Below are 15,115 nucleotides of genomic sequence, written 5' to 3' on the forward strand. Positions count from 1 at the left end.
TAAAAAAAAAATCAGAAGAACCGCTAACATCAATAGTTGTTCCATATAGAAAATCGCTAGCACCAATATCGATTTTATTTGTAGAACCGCTAATGTGGGTAGCTGTTTTAATTTCTTTGTTTTCCCCTAAACTTCTAGTGAGAAAGTGGGAATCATATTTTATTACGTTTTAATTGTTTTTATTAATAAATGAAAACTACTACCACTATTAGGTTCTTCATATGAAACCGCTACTATTTTTAGCAGTTTTAAAAGTAGATTTGCTATTGTCGTTAGTGGTGCTTTGACTGAATTAAAAATTTAAAAAACGAAACTTGTGCCTATCTTACGTGGACAGTACATCGGGAATAAGTCGTTAGCCCAACATAAATTGGAATAAATTTTAGTTTTAGCTATTTTTAGGGAAATCGTTCAAATTCATTTAGTAAAAGATCATACAACATTTACAAGAAAAATGATCTACCAAGTACATAACAAACTGAATCAAATAAGTATTTCGTTAAATTCAAAAAAGTAGTGAAGTCGTCGCTCCCTCCTCCTTCTCTTAAACCCTATCCTCCATTAGCGGTTTTTATATGGGCTTCCTTCAATTTGTACGCTGGAGAACCCCAAGTTTGTTATTTCCTTGGTTTTTTTTCTTTAACTTTTTGTATTTTTTAGGATTATAATAACACTTCATTTTGTACCATAACTTTTTTATTCCCTCAAAAGACATGATATTTCTTTTCCTTTGAGGGATGTTTTCTCATGTTATAAAGTCGTAGATTTAGTGTGTATGAGGGATAATATTCTTAGTTAATTTCTTAGGAAAAATGAATCTGTTGATGAAGATCTGTGTAATGCACTGCAAACGTCAGTTCTACGTCTATAATTAATTAAATCGGATTTAATTAAATCTCAAAAAAAACTACAAATTGAAAACCCCCTCGTTGAAGGTTGTATCAAATATAAGGACCTACGCGGTTTGTGACGTAGACTCCGCCGGCTGAAGATGGCGAGCCTGTTTTGTTTTTGAAGAATTTATTTTTCTTTTTATTTTCGAAAACTGAGGACCTGCGCGGTTAGTGACGCAGACCCCGCCGGCTGAAGATGGGGAGCCTGTTTTTGTTTTTTGAAGAATTTATTTTCTTTCGAGGGATGCTCGGATTTAGTTGCAACCTGAATGTGGGTTGACAACGTGCTTAGACGGACCATTGTCTCGTGGTCATCATCTTTCATGGTTTTGAGCTAGTCTTTACGACTCAATTTTGCCATTACCTGGGTCCTGGATTAGGGGACTATGTATAAGTATCAACGGCGACCTTTGTCTTGAGGTCGTAATCCGATTTTTATCTTTTGAGATTATCCAAACACGGGACTTCGTACAGCGTAGTCTGGGAATATTAACTTTGCATACTCTCTTTTGAAATATATATTTTCTTTCGAGCCCTCAAGCACGCGTGCTTGACGGTCATTTCTTGTCAAAGAGGTTCCTTGGGGATACGCATTTCTTAATGTCCTTGATCGTGTTTGGGATCGTGCTCGTAAGTGCGAGCGATTTTTGTAGTGGTGTGCTACTCTTAACAAAGCCATGAGGTGCGACTTTCAGTAAAGAAATCGGCAATTTTCGAGTCGAATGGATACGGTAGGACCCTATAGAAGTCAGGGCTTTTTTTTTGGGGCCTGGGCTCATTATCGGCGCCCAGGCCTGGGCGTTAGAAATATTTCACGCCCAAGTGGGGCGTTGAAAATATTGCTTGGGCTGGTCTTTTGATGACACAGTTGGCCTCTTGTTCGTTCGTTTATTTCACTTGGAAATTCTACGTATTCTTTTCTCTTTTGTTTTTCTTTATTTTTTGGAACGTAGAATTAGAAATCACAATGAGTTTGAGTGATCGTGATGATTTCTCGAGAAGCCGTAGCCGATTGGTGGACTAAGGTGTTTGTCGCTTTGGGGCGATTATATAAAGGAACTGTCGCTCTTAAGGAGTTCCAATAGTTGGGCGAGTCTATATGGCCCGAGGAACATACCTTGAGGCGTAAGACTTTAATCGCTCTTGTTGTTATTTTGAACGTATATTTTTTTTTGAACGCGTTCGTGAATGTTCGATACTTAGGATGATGATACGTATGTGCGAACGAGCATTCATAGAATGGCCGTTGCGTGCGGTCCATTAATCAGTTCGCTTGAATCATTTTTTGAGCAATGACTGATGTTGAATAGTTTTCTTAGAAGCTTGATAGGGTTCAGGCCCATTCATGAAGTGGGCTCAAGCATCGTGCCCTTTTGATCGTTCAAACATTTTCTTTGAGACCTTTTTTTTTTTTTTTGCTATGGTCGTTTCGTAGCTTGGAGCCCCCAAGTATGCATGTTGGGATGCTTCCTTTTGGCGTACGATTTTTGTAGGTTCTTTCGAGAAAGATGCCTTGGGGTTCCGCTCGTGTAGGTGCGAGCTATCCCTTCCGTGGTAGGTAATGTTTTGCTACCTTTAATCCTTAATGTAGAAGTCGTGTGGCTTGCATTTTGAATTTGGGCGATAAGTAGTCTTCGCCTCTTTTACACATGCTCTTGGTCGTGCCCGCATTAGTGCAATATGCCTTACTCCTTTTTTAGACTTGTACCGTTTATGGTGCGTCATAGGCTTGTGTGGCCTAACAGCGTGTCTTATAACATTCCTCCAGGTGTTGGGATATCATTATTAGTTTTTTGCATTGGAGTACCTCATCACGCCTCGTTCAGGTGTTCGAACAAGTGTAGCACCTTCTGCGTGGGTATGCACAGCTTATTACTTCGTTCGATGCGAGGATTCATAGATGTTTCTTTCTTCTCTTTTTTTTATCCTTGATTTTTCTTTCGCTTTTGCTTTGGAACGACGTAGATTGTGTAATGGGCGCTTGTAGGGCGGGCGTTATGTGCAGTAGTTTGATCGGAGTTTTGGTGACTTGCGATTTTCAGTTACCCTTGTTAGTGGGGTGACTTTATATATTCTAAGTAGCGCTTAGAATTTGGGAGGGGTTGTAGCCATTCTAAGGTTCGTTTTACACGATCAAACCTTAGGATTGTGCCCCTATGACGTGTGTATAGCATTAGCGTCGAGAATTTGCGATAAAATCGTCATTTCGAGCATTTTTAGAGTGTTTTTCTCAAGCCCCCAATTGTAGCTACGGGATTGGCTTGGTGCTATAATGCTTGGCATACCTTTTTATGCATTCATGGTGACATGGATCATGAATAGTTTGAACCAGACTCGTGTAGTGTGAGGTACGTTCGAGTAGTGATTTGCTACTCCTCTTGTAAATATCGTATTGTGCGACAATGCCATGGTCAAGGTAGTCACGTGTTGAAGTGTGCCTTGACCAAAAGCTAGGTGCCTTTCTTTACCCATAATTATATTTAGAAATCTTTTTGACTCACTTGCCACATCGAGATAAACGCATACCTAGCTTAAACCAACGACACTTTATTATGTTCGAAGAAGTCTTTGAAAATTATTTGAGATCCGAGTCCTACTGTGTACAATCCGAGGTGTCCTAAGTAAGTCGACTTATAGAAGGGTTCGTACAGGATTACATGAGTGAATCAAAATACTGTTACGATTTTCGGAATGCTGTCTAAGGATTTGCTGGAAGCCAGGGTGCAGGCGTCAAGATATTACTTGTGCCCGTGTGGCACATGCTTTAGGCTTTTAAGGCCATCTTTTCCAGAATTGCGGGAATATAAACCGCTTTCAAATTGACTTAGATTTACTTAGTGTATGTCTGTACAAAAGGTCAAGGTATACTTAGTTCTTTCCCCTGGCTCTTTCATTTCAATTCTTAGCCCCCAGTTGCTATTATGTCTTCTCATTAATGATGCTTTCAGATTTCGATTTTAGATGCCCGGGTCATATGTCTGAGTAGGGTGAGCCTTGGTTAAGTGCCAAGTCCTATTGACAATATCTGATTTTTTCAAAGGGGATTCGCAAGCATTTGAATTACCGTGAACGGGTGCCCTGAGTTCGAAGGAACGATGGGGCGATGCCGTAGAACAATCCTCTTTATTGCAAGCTTACTGCCTTTACTACTCGTTGGCGATTATGATTGTGTCTAGTGGTGAAAGAAGGTCTTAAGTGAGTTACTTTGCTTTAGGGAGGGTCAAGTCGAGTATTTTAGAGGTCATGGACGCTCGCGCTAGCCCCCATTCCATTGAGGCAAAGCGATCTTTTGAGTATTGGCTAAGTGCCTAGGAGTGTGAGTGTTCCTTCTGGCAAGGGTACGTGCCCTTATTATTTTTCGATGTGTGCTCATTTTGGCATCTTGTTGACTTGGATTCTTCCTTTGGCTTAAATTTTTTCTTTCGACTTGGATTGCAAGTAATTAAATTTCAATAAGGGACTCTATTTTTTATTCTTGTTATTTTATAGGCTTTAACATTTTTGCAGATTGGTTGGACCGAATCATGGATTGCCTACGTATCCGCCTTAAATAGATTTAATTTGGAATCAGGTCTTGCGTAGTTCTTAGCCAGAAAATGGTTTCTTAGAATGCTGATTTTAAACAAGTACGTTCGAGTGGAATCGTAATGTTTGAAATAGGGTGAAATAAGTGTACGAAAATTTTGGAGCGTGCGTATTTTGCGTATTTTATACGATCTTCTACCCCCCAAGTGCTCGTTATCCTTCCGCATGTATATAGGAGAATATACGAACACTTTTAGGAATAGGAAGTTGAAAAGCAAGAACGGCGCCCAGGGTTGGGCGTTATTATTTTTGGCGCCCAGGCTTGGGCGTTGATAATGTGTTCTGGGCTGCCTTTTTGCGCTGCTCCTTTTCGTTTTGTGCCAAATATTTGCGAATCTTTTTTGTGCGCTAAATGCTTCTTTTTCTTTTTAGACGAACTTTAAAGGCGGTTTGCAAAGTTTCTTTTTTATTATTTTTTTTATATATATTTTTTTTCACGTTAAGCGTAGAATGTACTTTTCATTTGTCTTTTCCTTATTCGTGACTCAAGACGGCTTGAAAGATGGGTTGATGAGATAGGATAATTTGTATAGATATTAGTCAAGCATGAGGATTGGAAAGGATAGAAGATCGTAGAACTTTATGTAGTTTTTGTGGTATGATTTGGATTGGTTGACTCAATTCTTTTCCTTCGTTTACTTGGGTAAATTTCGCACTTTGGGAGGTACGGGCTAAGTATTTCATGGCTCGCTCTTTTCGCTTTCCCTTTTCTCTTTCTCTTTTTCTTTTTTGCTTGGGACTTCTCCCCCTTTTTATTTGGGCTAAAAGGTAGATGGTTGTGGTCTTTGAGTCACGAGGCGAGACTGAGTGAGCCTCGTTTGGTAGGCCTATAGTGGACTTTTAATTTTAGCAGGCCTAGGGTGGACCTTTAAATTGTCTTACTTTGCAAGCGTATTTAGTCGTTTCTTAAAATGTGCAAATAGCGAAGATTCAAAATGTTGTTTTTACTTAACGAAATTTAACGAAAGAATTACATCGAAAATATTTTTTTTTGCTTCTTTTCAGATTCCAGTTTTCGGGATCTAATTGGAAGTTGTGATTTAGACTCGAACTTTCATTAATTTTTCTGATTATAACCCGTGTATGAATACAAGGAGGTGGCCTAGACTCAAAATAATGACGTGGCGTAAGCCTATAATACTCGACCAAGCGACTCTCAGATATAGGCTAATTGGACCATAACTTTCGTTGGTTGACACTTTAGATTTTAACCCTTGGGTGTTCATTTGTCATGCGCCATTTTGCTTAACGTTGGCAGGGTAGTTAGTTGGGGAGATCGAATTATCATTTTTGCAAGACTAGAATCATTAGTGCGGCTTCCCTCTTAGTGTGTATTGCTTTACCCCGATGGTAGCCTTATTGCATGCCGATTTGGGTATTTTCATGGTTTGTCATGTTGCATTCATGGAAAATCGTTTAGTCCGCACTTAGGAGTATTTCAAGGAGCGAGTGGCTCGAGAGGACGATGATAGTCGTGACCCAATGTGATCATAAGCCTTGAGGCCATTAATTTTTTGCCAATGGTATTAACACCTTAGATTCACTTTGGGGGTTATGCGACTATGGAGGAATGATTTTCAGAATGTGACTGTTTCCATTTTGCAAATACTTGAATTACATAATATATTCTTTTTATTGGTGAGAAAGAGTATTGAGGCCGTAGATTCTTAGCAAGAGATGACAATTACATATGGGTGCTTATTGATTTATATGTTAGGAAGGGAGACTCAATATGGTTTAACCTTTTAACTTGCAGAACGACACCAGGCATTAGGACCGATTCTATGTATAAGACAACTAAGGCTTAGGATTTAGATTGTACTTTGACATAGCCTAGTCTAGACTCGGATTTAGTTATTTTTTTATTCGAACATAATTTTCCTTGAAAACTTTATTTGAACATCATTTTTTGAATACTTTGCCCATGTGACATTCAAGGTCATTTAATTAGCATGCTCGGTTTTGGTGCCGAACATTGTCGTCATAGGGGACCTAGTGACGACACAAGGAGTTGTTTATTTTATAAGTCGTTCTTAGAATCGAGTGCCTTTTTTCATACGTCCTCGTAGCAAATTTGTTACGAATTTTTTTGCTACGTATACTTTATGCGCGGGCACCGAGGCTGTTGTGCAGCAACTTCAGTACCCAGCTCTGGGCGTTAAAAATGATTGGCGCCCAGCCAGGGGCGCTGAAAATGCGTCCCTGACTGGTACTCGTATTCTGCTCGTCTATTTTTTTTCGTACATACGACTTAATTTTGCATGCTTGCCCAATAACGTCCTTTGCGCGTTATGCAGCGTCGTGGGATTCGTTACAGGCCGTCCTGGGCGTTGCTTATTTTTGTGGCGATCGCCCGGGATTGCGGGACACGTATTTAGGTATAACTCTTTGGCCAATTGGTGTTCATGAATGTTTGGGCAATTTTTAGGGTCGTTGGTTTTCTAGCATTATTTGTCACACACAATCACGTAATTCGCTACACATAACTAACATTACAAAATGAAGCAAAAATAACATGTCACGTAGTTTATGATAGGCTTCTATGGGTAATATTTGCGCCGGCTTGGTACCGCTTCTATCGTAGATCCAACACATGCCCCGGTCGAGGTAGTGCATTCAACAGACGAATTTCGTCCCAAGAGGCCGATCACAATGTAAGCCAAGGGGGCATGCACCAATGAGAGGGACCTTAGTGGGCGAGCGATTGGGTTTGGGACGGGTGTACTACTAGCGAAAAGTGCTGAGTGGACAACATTCGAAGCGTATGCACCCCCCGGTTGGCGATGGGTATCCTTAGTCCCAACTCCCGAGATGAAACATGCCAAGGGAGCCGAGATTCGTTATGCGGTTCGGTCTGTTCACATTAATATGCTGATTTTTAGGTCGTCCCAACTTGATAAGGAAATAAACGCGGAGTAGGATCGTTTCACCCTTCGGCTATTTTGATTACCTACGAGCACGAGTATTTCATTAACGTTCCCCAGTGGAGTCGCCACTATGAGGGGGTCGAAAAAGCACGAGGCTAATGCGTGACCTCGTCCCTCGTGGGCGTGACGTTGTCAGATCAAGTGTAATTGGATTTCCTGTGAGTTTACACCCAATCGATTAGTAATATAGGAGTCGTCATTCAGTTTTTAACGACAATGAGAAAAACTGACAAAACCCGGTTATCGTGACATAAATGGAGTGCAATTATGTTCGACCACGACGGCCATAGGTTCCCTTGTGATCCCCGGTGTGGGGATCGCTCAACGTACACCCGCAGGGCAGAGATTGAGAGTTCGGGGGACTGTAACTACCGAGAGGAGTGCTCATCGATAACTCCAGAGGCAGGTTATCCTTACTAGCTCAGCATAAATAATTGAAGGGACGTGCGTTAAACTATTAAACTATTCTGAATTGATTTTAGCAATATGCAACACATAACACTAAATCGATCGTGATTATCTTATTTAGATTGATTTAAGGTACCAAGCATGATAATTCAATTACCCAGGGTATTATCTTATTAGGCGTGATAGATCAATCAAGTTAATAGTTTGACAATTTTATAAAAGGGTGATGAAAGCGATTAAATCATATGAGGGACACATTACAACGCACCCTTGAGAGGTGCGTTACGGTTCTCAGAAAACTAACCACTTGGCTTTGCTATTTCTCCTTTTATTTAACGAATCTAGGGTTTCTAAGCAGTGTTCCAGTATTTAGGCTTAATTCATCAGCTACAAGGGACAGGATGCGTTCTGTTCGACTTTTGGGTCGATTGCGACAGAACGCCGGATCAATTTCGCTGCATGAGGCTAGGCTTAAGGCTAGAGTCAATACTCAGGTTATGGAATTGTGTGTTCTGTTCACGTCGGTTTTTAGGCTGTATTTATAGGGAAAGAGTTTGTGGAAAGATAGATTTTAAGATACGAATCCAAAAAGAATCCGGAAATAAAACGGCCCCAGGTATTTTCAGCGCCCAGGGCTGGGCGCCGAAGATTTCGGCGTCCAGACCCAGGCGTTGAAAATAGGATCTGGGCCGAGCCTTTTTGTCAGATTTGGACTCTTAAACACGGAGCTTTTGAGACTTATCCGAGTTTCTTAGTGCATATTAACTTATGACGGAATGTGTCTGGGCCCGTTAGGAATTTAATTAATACGTAACTCTTATTTTATAGCAGGAATAGAATTCCTTTTGCCAATTCTATCTCGTTTACGACTTATGTTGGAGTGCAACACCTAATTCTGACAGATTTCTATCTTTTATGACTTTGCCACTTTTAACAACTACTTCTTAAGGCAGTTACTATTCTTAGCAGGTTTCTATAAATAGCAGTTTTGGCTGAAATGAAAGGGTGATTGAGATTCGTTATTTTATAGGAGATGCGTTGCCAAGTGGAGATTCGTTATTTTATAAATAGCAGTTTTGGCTGAAATCGAACCTTCCTTTTCGGGAATGGGGACAAAAATAGGTGTCTACACTTAACCCTAATTCAGTTTGCATGCATGTTTTTGATTAATATAAATGATCGTCTCTGATGAATTGGTTTAATTATAACTGTTGGTTGGGTGTCTTCGATTTTGTATATGTAAGTTTATTGAAATGAATTAAGGTGTTATGTATGTTGAACTCAATTTGGGTGTAGTGAATTTTGTATATGTTGGTAAATAAATGGTTATGTTCTAAACGAAAATTGCACACACGGAAATTGTTACTCTGTATATTGATTCGCAGTTGCGTTTTATGGTTTTTTTAGGTATCTACTAATTAAGTTTTATGTTACCTTAATCAGGGTACAAACATGTCTCCGAAAGTGGCTAAGAAACCAAAGCAGTACACATGGAATCCAACATGTGATTTGGAACTTCTTATATCAGTTGTTAAGGGATTGGATAGGGATAAAAGAAGAGTTATTCAAGAGATGGGTTTTGGGAATTTGTTCTGTTTTAACTGCAAAATAGTGAGAAAGATGATGTGCAAATGGATCATGGGCCACTTTGATACAAAAACTCGAACACTCAACATCAACAAGGTTCCAACAAGGCATGTAGAGTAACTGCTTGGGTTTGAAGACACTGGTTTAGACATTATAGAGAAACGTCTTACCGTAACTGTTCCAGATGAATACCGTCACCTTGGGTCTACTACTGCAGACCGCTTGGCCAGGGATATGGTTCGTTTAGATCACGACAGTCACCTCTTCAAAGCAACTTTTACGATGTTCTTCATTGCCACTTTTGCATCCCCAAATGTGATGAAAACTTCCAGAAACGATTTGCTCCACCTAGTTATCGATCCTGAAAGAGCGGTGAAATGGAATTGGGCAAAATAAATTCTTGACAATACTGTTGATGCGGTATCAGAGTTCAGTATCTCCCCTACACCACCAATAGTGTTGGGGGGTGTCCTCTTTTGTTGATGGTAGGTTGTCTTGCCCATAAATTTATGTGATGAGTGTCCTATGTCCAAAGTGTGTGGGATTATTTTTGGACTGCGCAAGTTAAGGAATATGTGAATTAGTGGTAGTTTCCCTCGTAAGCGTTTGGTTTGATACGTAATTTATTATGCATCATCCTTTATGTGCTCAATGTGATCCTCTGGAAGTGTCCATATATGTGTTTTCTAACGTCCATGTGGAGTCTATTAATTGTCCATTGTTCACCATTTGTCTTAAGTTGGCAATTTCCACGTTGTTTGTTGGACACTAGCAGGATCGATTTTTTAAAATTCTACTTAAGGAATATGTGAATTAGTGGTAGTTTCCCACGTAAGCGTTTGGTTTGATACGTAATTTATTATACATCATCCTTTATGTGCTCTATGTGATCCTCTGTAAGTGTCCATATACATAAAAGTTGGGGACGTCGTTTTTTGGACCCTACCAGGATAGAGTTTTTAAAATTCAACGCATCCCACTCTATTAGTTTACACTTGAGTTTATATTTATTAGATGTGTGTTTTGAAGGCCCTTTTTTTGGAGTACTCTACCACAAGTTCGTTGGATCAACTCTGCAATTATTCACTACCTAGGATCCGTGATTGGAGTGACACAGCCACCGAGAACTTGGATAATCATATTTTCATCTTTTTGAACGATTACCAAACATCCAATGTAAGTACTTTGGACCATATTATTTTTCTATTTACATTATTTGCAAGTACTAACATGCAAGCATGCAAACCTTGTCGCCAGCTTATGAAGTTAATCGAATCTACGAAGTTGTCCATCTCGCATAAGTTGGTCATAGATCATGATCGAAAGATGGAGTTAATGTTTAATCTTGTCCTTGACAAGCTTGAAGTGCTAAGAACGGATGTCAGCACTATGTATTACAGACAGAGTTAGTAACCATTTCAAACTTTGGTAGATATAATTGTGCTTGTGTTTTTGAAAAACCATATTTATCTAATTTCATTTGCGGTGGCGATGCAGTTTTTATAGAGAACTGGTCGAGGGATAACAATGAAGGCCTATCGGGAGGACAGATAACTGGAGGAAATAGTGAAGAGACAGGAAATGAGGAGTATGAAAACGAAGAGGATAAGGAGACGGTTGTCTTGGAAGTGGTGAAAAAACAGAAATCTGGCGAAGGTCTGCAGTGAAACACGCAAATAATCCTATTCCTTTTTCAATTGTTTTATTTTCCGATCTACATAGTCATGTTGCTAGCCAGACATGTTGCTAGCTAGACATGAAGCAATCCTCCCGGCCACCTCTTCTTTGATTTTGTTCTGTTCCCAATCAACAAACCTTGCCAGCGTTTCGAAACGAAATTGACTCCTTTCTTGAGAGCATATATGTACACCAATCAATTTCTTGAATTAAGGTAACATTATTATCAAGGCATGCATATATGTACACCAATCAATTTCTAGAATTTAGTTAAGAGTATTATCAAGGCACTATACCTTGTAGTTTTTTTTTTTTTTTCCAATTCTCTGGATTTGTTTCCGTCATGGTCTTAATTACATGCACCCCAGAATCAATCCTGAAATTTGTATTAAATAATTACAGAACAATTTACACGAAATTGATTTGTCAAATACAAAAGAGTGGGAATTTAACATAAACGTACTTGTTTTCTTGTTGTGGATATGATGATGCCCTTGACAACCTCCAAATCTGCATTCCGTGAAACTTACTTTTGTCATTTTCCGAGTCGGGGGAGAGGATAGTTGACAACCTCTTCATCTGCATTGCCATTCAACACATATATTAAGAAAACTTAAGTCCCACATTGCGTACTTGTAAAACACATACACGTAATACTCATAAACACCTGGTCTCGCGCAATTTTTTGTCATTTTTTATATGTCCCAACGGAGTAACTTGAATCATAAACTGGAGCATGCTTCCCACAAATGTCGACAACCAATAGAAACCAATGATCCAGTTTATCTGAATAACAGGGGATGTATATCTACAAAGAAGCAAAGCATAACTAACAGGCAAAAAGTAGTAAATATTAATTCATGTCGATTGTATAGCCTTGATGCTTCAATCTCCTTGCACTATGATCATTGTAGATCATAGAGCATTAATAATTCCAACCCAGAATAAAATAAAATAATCCATAACTAACTGCCAAATGAAAATCACCTTCTGGCACTTTTCAGGATCACCAGTCAAATACGATGGCAAGCTCCACCCATTGGCCCCGCCCTGTAATTTCTTCAAGTCCATAACCTACGAGAGAGGAAATGATGTATATTCACGCATATTCTATATAAGGAAATGATGTATAGTTTAATACATTACTTATCTGTAGGGTCGTAGGAATACACCACAAGTTAGGATTCTCAACCGAGACCAGAATTCAAGCCATGTTTACCACCTAATAAATATTAGATAAATACTTAAGGGATGATTGAAAATGGATGCTGAAACATAAACGTAGACAAGCCTTACCTGGTCCGACACTATGCTCGTGGGATACAAAGTGCGTAACTCCAGTCTTGATGCGTCAAACTCTTTGCACTTGACGAGGATTTCACTGTGGAATCCATACAACCCAGACCAAACCAAATATAAAAAACCTATACACGGTTCTATGTTACCAAAACACACGTAATAAGTTCAGCTTACCATTTATCTCTTCGATCGTCACACATACTCAGCTATGTGCTTTGTAGAGGTGGTCAACATATTTCCCATGGCAGCTCTCATTTTCGACCTTTCAATTTTGAAGGGTAGAACTTGTTCATCTTTTCCAGCAAAAATCTGACACAGAATAGCAACAAGTCCAAAGATAACTGTAATTTTCAATAACAGGAAAAAAATATGGGGTTGGAAATGTCCATCATATCATAGACATTACCAAATTAGTGAAACACGCAAATAATTCATATTTCAAAGTACAAAATGAGATCCTTTCTGTTGGTAGGCACAATATGGACAACACGGTATGGACATTACCAACTTAGTGAAACACGCACAGTATGGACATTAGCAATTCTGGAAATGAGTTACTACCTTCCGTTCCTTTGGTGCTTTCTCTGACGGAGGGGCATCTGATGCTTTCCTTTTTACACTCTCTCTCGAAGCATCGACAACAAGACCGCCATCCTCATTATTTTTGTCGCACACCTTGTTTTCCGGGACACAATCATTGTTTTCCACATCATCACCGGCATTCCCTTTGACACTCTCACTCGAACCACCCACTGCGTAATCGTCATCCTCATTACCTTTGTCACCATCATTGTTGCGCATTTCATCACCAGGTTCTTCATCCTCCCCTTCCGGCATCTGCTGATTAGTCTTATCCTGCGAATTTTTCTTCTCCGCTTCCGCCAAAAGGCTCACCGGCTCCTCCACCACTTTTCGATCCGCTTCCTCAGAGACCCTCTGCTGCTCTGCCATATCCACCCTCTCTGGCTCATGTTTCTCCTCCTGCAGTTTTATGTTCTCTTTTTCTGTTGTAGTATTATCTCTCTCTTCGTTCTCGTCTGTCTCTAGCTTCGCCTCCTCCGTGTTCATATTCTTGGTTGTTTCTTCGCTATTCAAACACCCACTTTCCTCACCGTCTAGTGTTTCCTGCCCGTCTGTTTCCTCAACCACCCTATCATCCTGCCTTTGTTTCTCCAGCTCACGTCTTTCCATTTCCCTTTTCTCCTCCTGTTTTTTTTCCATCTCCATCTCCTGTCGGTTCTCTATCTCTAACCTCTCCCTCTCTTCGTTCTCTAACCTCTCCCTCTCTTCATTCTCTAACCTCTCCCTCTCTTCGTTCTCTAACCTCATCCCAGCCTCATCTGCCATCATATTTTCTGCGTCTTTACCAGACTCCTCGACAGTCACACTATTATCTTTTTCTCTATCCTTCTCCAGCTTCCTAGATCCTATTCCTTGTTCAGCAGGACAACCTACCACCAATAGTCACACTATTATCTTTTTCTCTATACTGTTGATGCGGTATCAGAGTTCAGTAGGTTTCTATTGGTTGTCGACATTTGTGGGAAGCATGCTCCAGTTTATGATTCAAGTTACTCCGCTGGGACATATAAAAAATGACAAAAAATTGCGCGAGACCAGGTGTTTATGAGTATTACGTGTATGTGTTTTACAAGTACGCAATGTGGGACTTAAGTTTTCTTAATATATGTGTTGAATGGCAATGCAGATGAAGAGGTTGTCAACTATCCTCTCCCCCGACTCGGAAAATGACAAAAGTAAGTTTCACGGAATGCAGATTTGGAGGTTGTCAAGGGCATCATCATATCCACAACAAGAAAACAAGTACGTTTATGTTAAATTCCCACTCTTTTGTATTTGACAAATCAATTTCGTGTAAATTGTTCTGTAATTATTTAATACAAATTTCAGGATTGATTCTGGGGTGCATGTAATTAAGACCATGACGGAAACAAATCCAGAGAATTGGAAAAAAAAAAAAAAAAACTACAAGGTATAGTGCCTTGATAATACTCTTAACTAAATTCAAGAAATTGATTGGTGTACATATATGCATGCCTTGATAATAATGTTACCTTAATTCAAGAAATTGATTGGTGTACATATATGCTCTCAAGAAAGGAGTCAATTTCGTTTCGAAACGCTGGCAAGGTTTGTTGATTGGGAACAGAACAAAATCAAAGAAGAGGTGGCCGGGAGGATTGCTTCATGTCTAGCTAGCAACATGTCTGGCTAGCAACATGACTATGTAGATCGGAAAATAAAACAATTGAAAAAAACATCAATGTATTATGTGCATATTATGTATTAGTATTCCCTAAAACGTGTAGTTGGAACGCTACTGCTAGTTGTGTTGGTAGCTACCAACCTCCTTGTAATGTAGTGTAATTTTGTGAAATAGCGTAACCACTAGGCCATGTTTTAGTGTACGTTATAATTATATAAAACTAAGGTATTAAATTATATCTCTTTTATTAAAGTACCCGGCTCACAACTTAAATAAATTGACATCGAAATAAATTACAAATACTAGTAAACCTAGGAATGAATTCGCGAGAACGCTGATGGTAACTACCATTACAGAACTTGGTAATGCCCGCACCCGTACATTTTGTTGTTCTTTTAGTTTAGTATAATTACGCGAAATTTGAAATGAGGTTAAGGAACTAAATTTAAATTCAAATATAAATAAACTCAACTGCCCAAATCCCCCCCCCCCTTAAAGTTTAGTAATTGCTC

The sequence above is a fragment of the Spinacia oleracea genome, chromosome 4 (assembly GCF_020520425.1).
Source record: "Spinacia oleracea cultivar Varoflay chromosome 4, BTI_SOV_V1, whole genome shotgun sequence".
In the NCBI taxonomy this organism is placed as follows: Eukaryota; Viridiplantae; Streptophyta; class Magnoliopsida; order Caryophyllales; family Amaranthaceae; genus Spinacia; species Spinacia oleracea.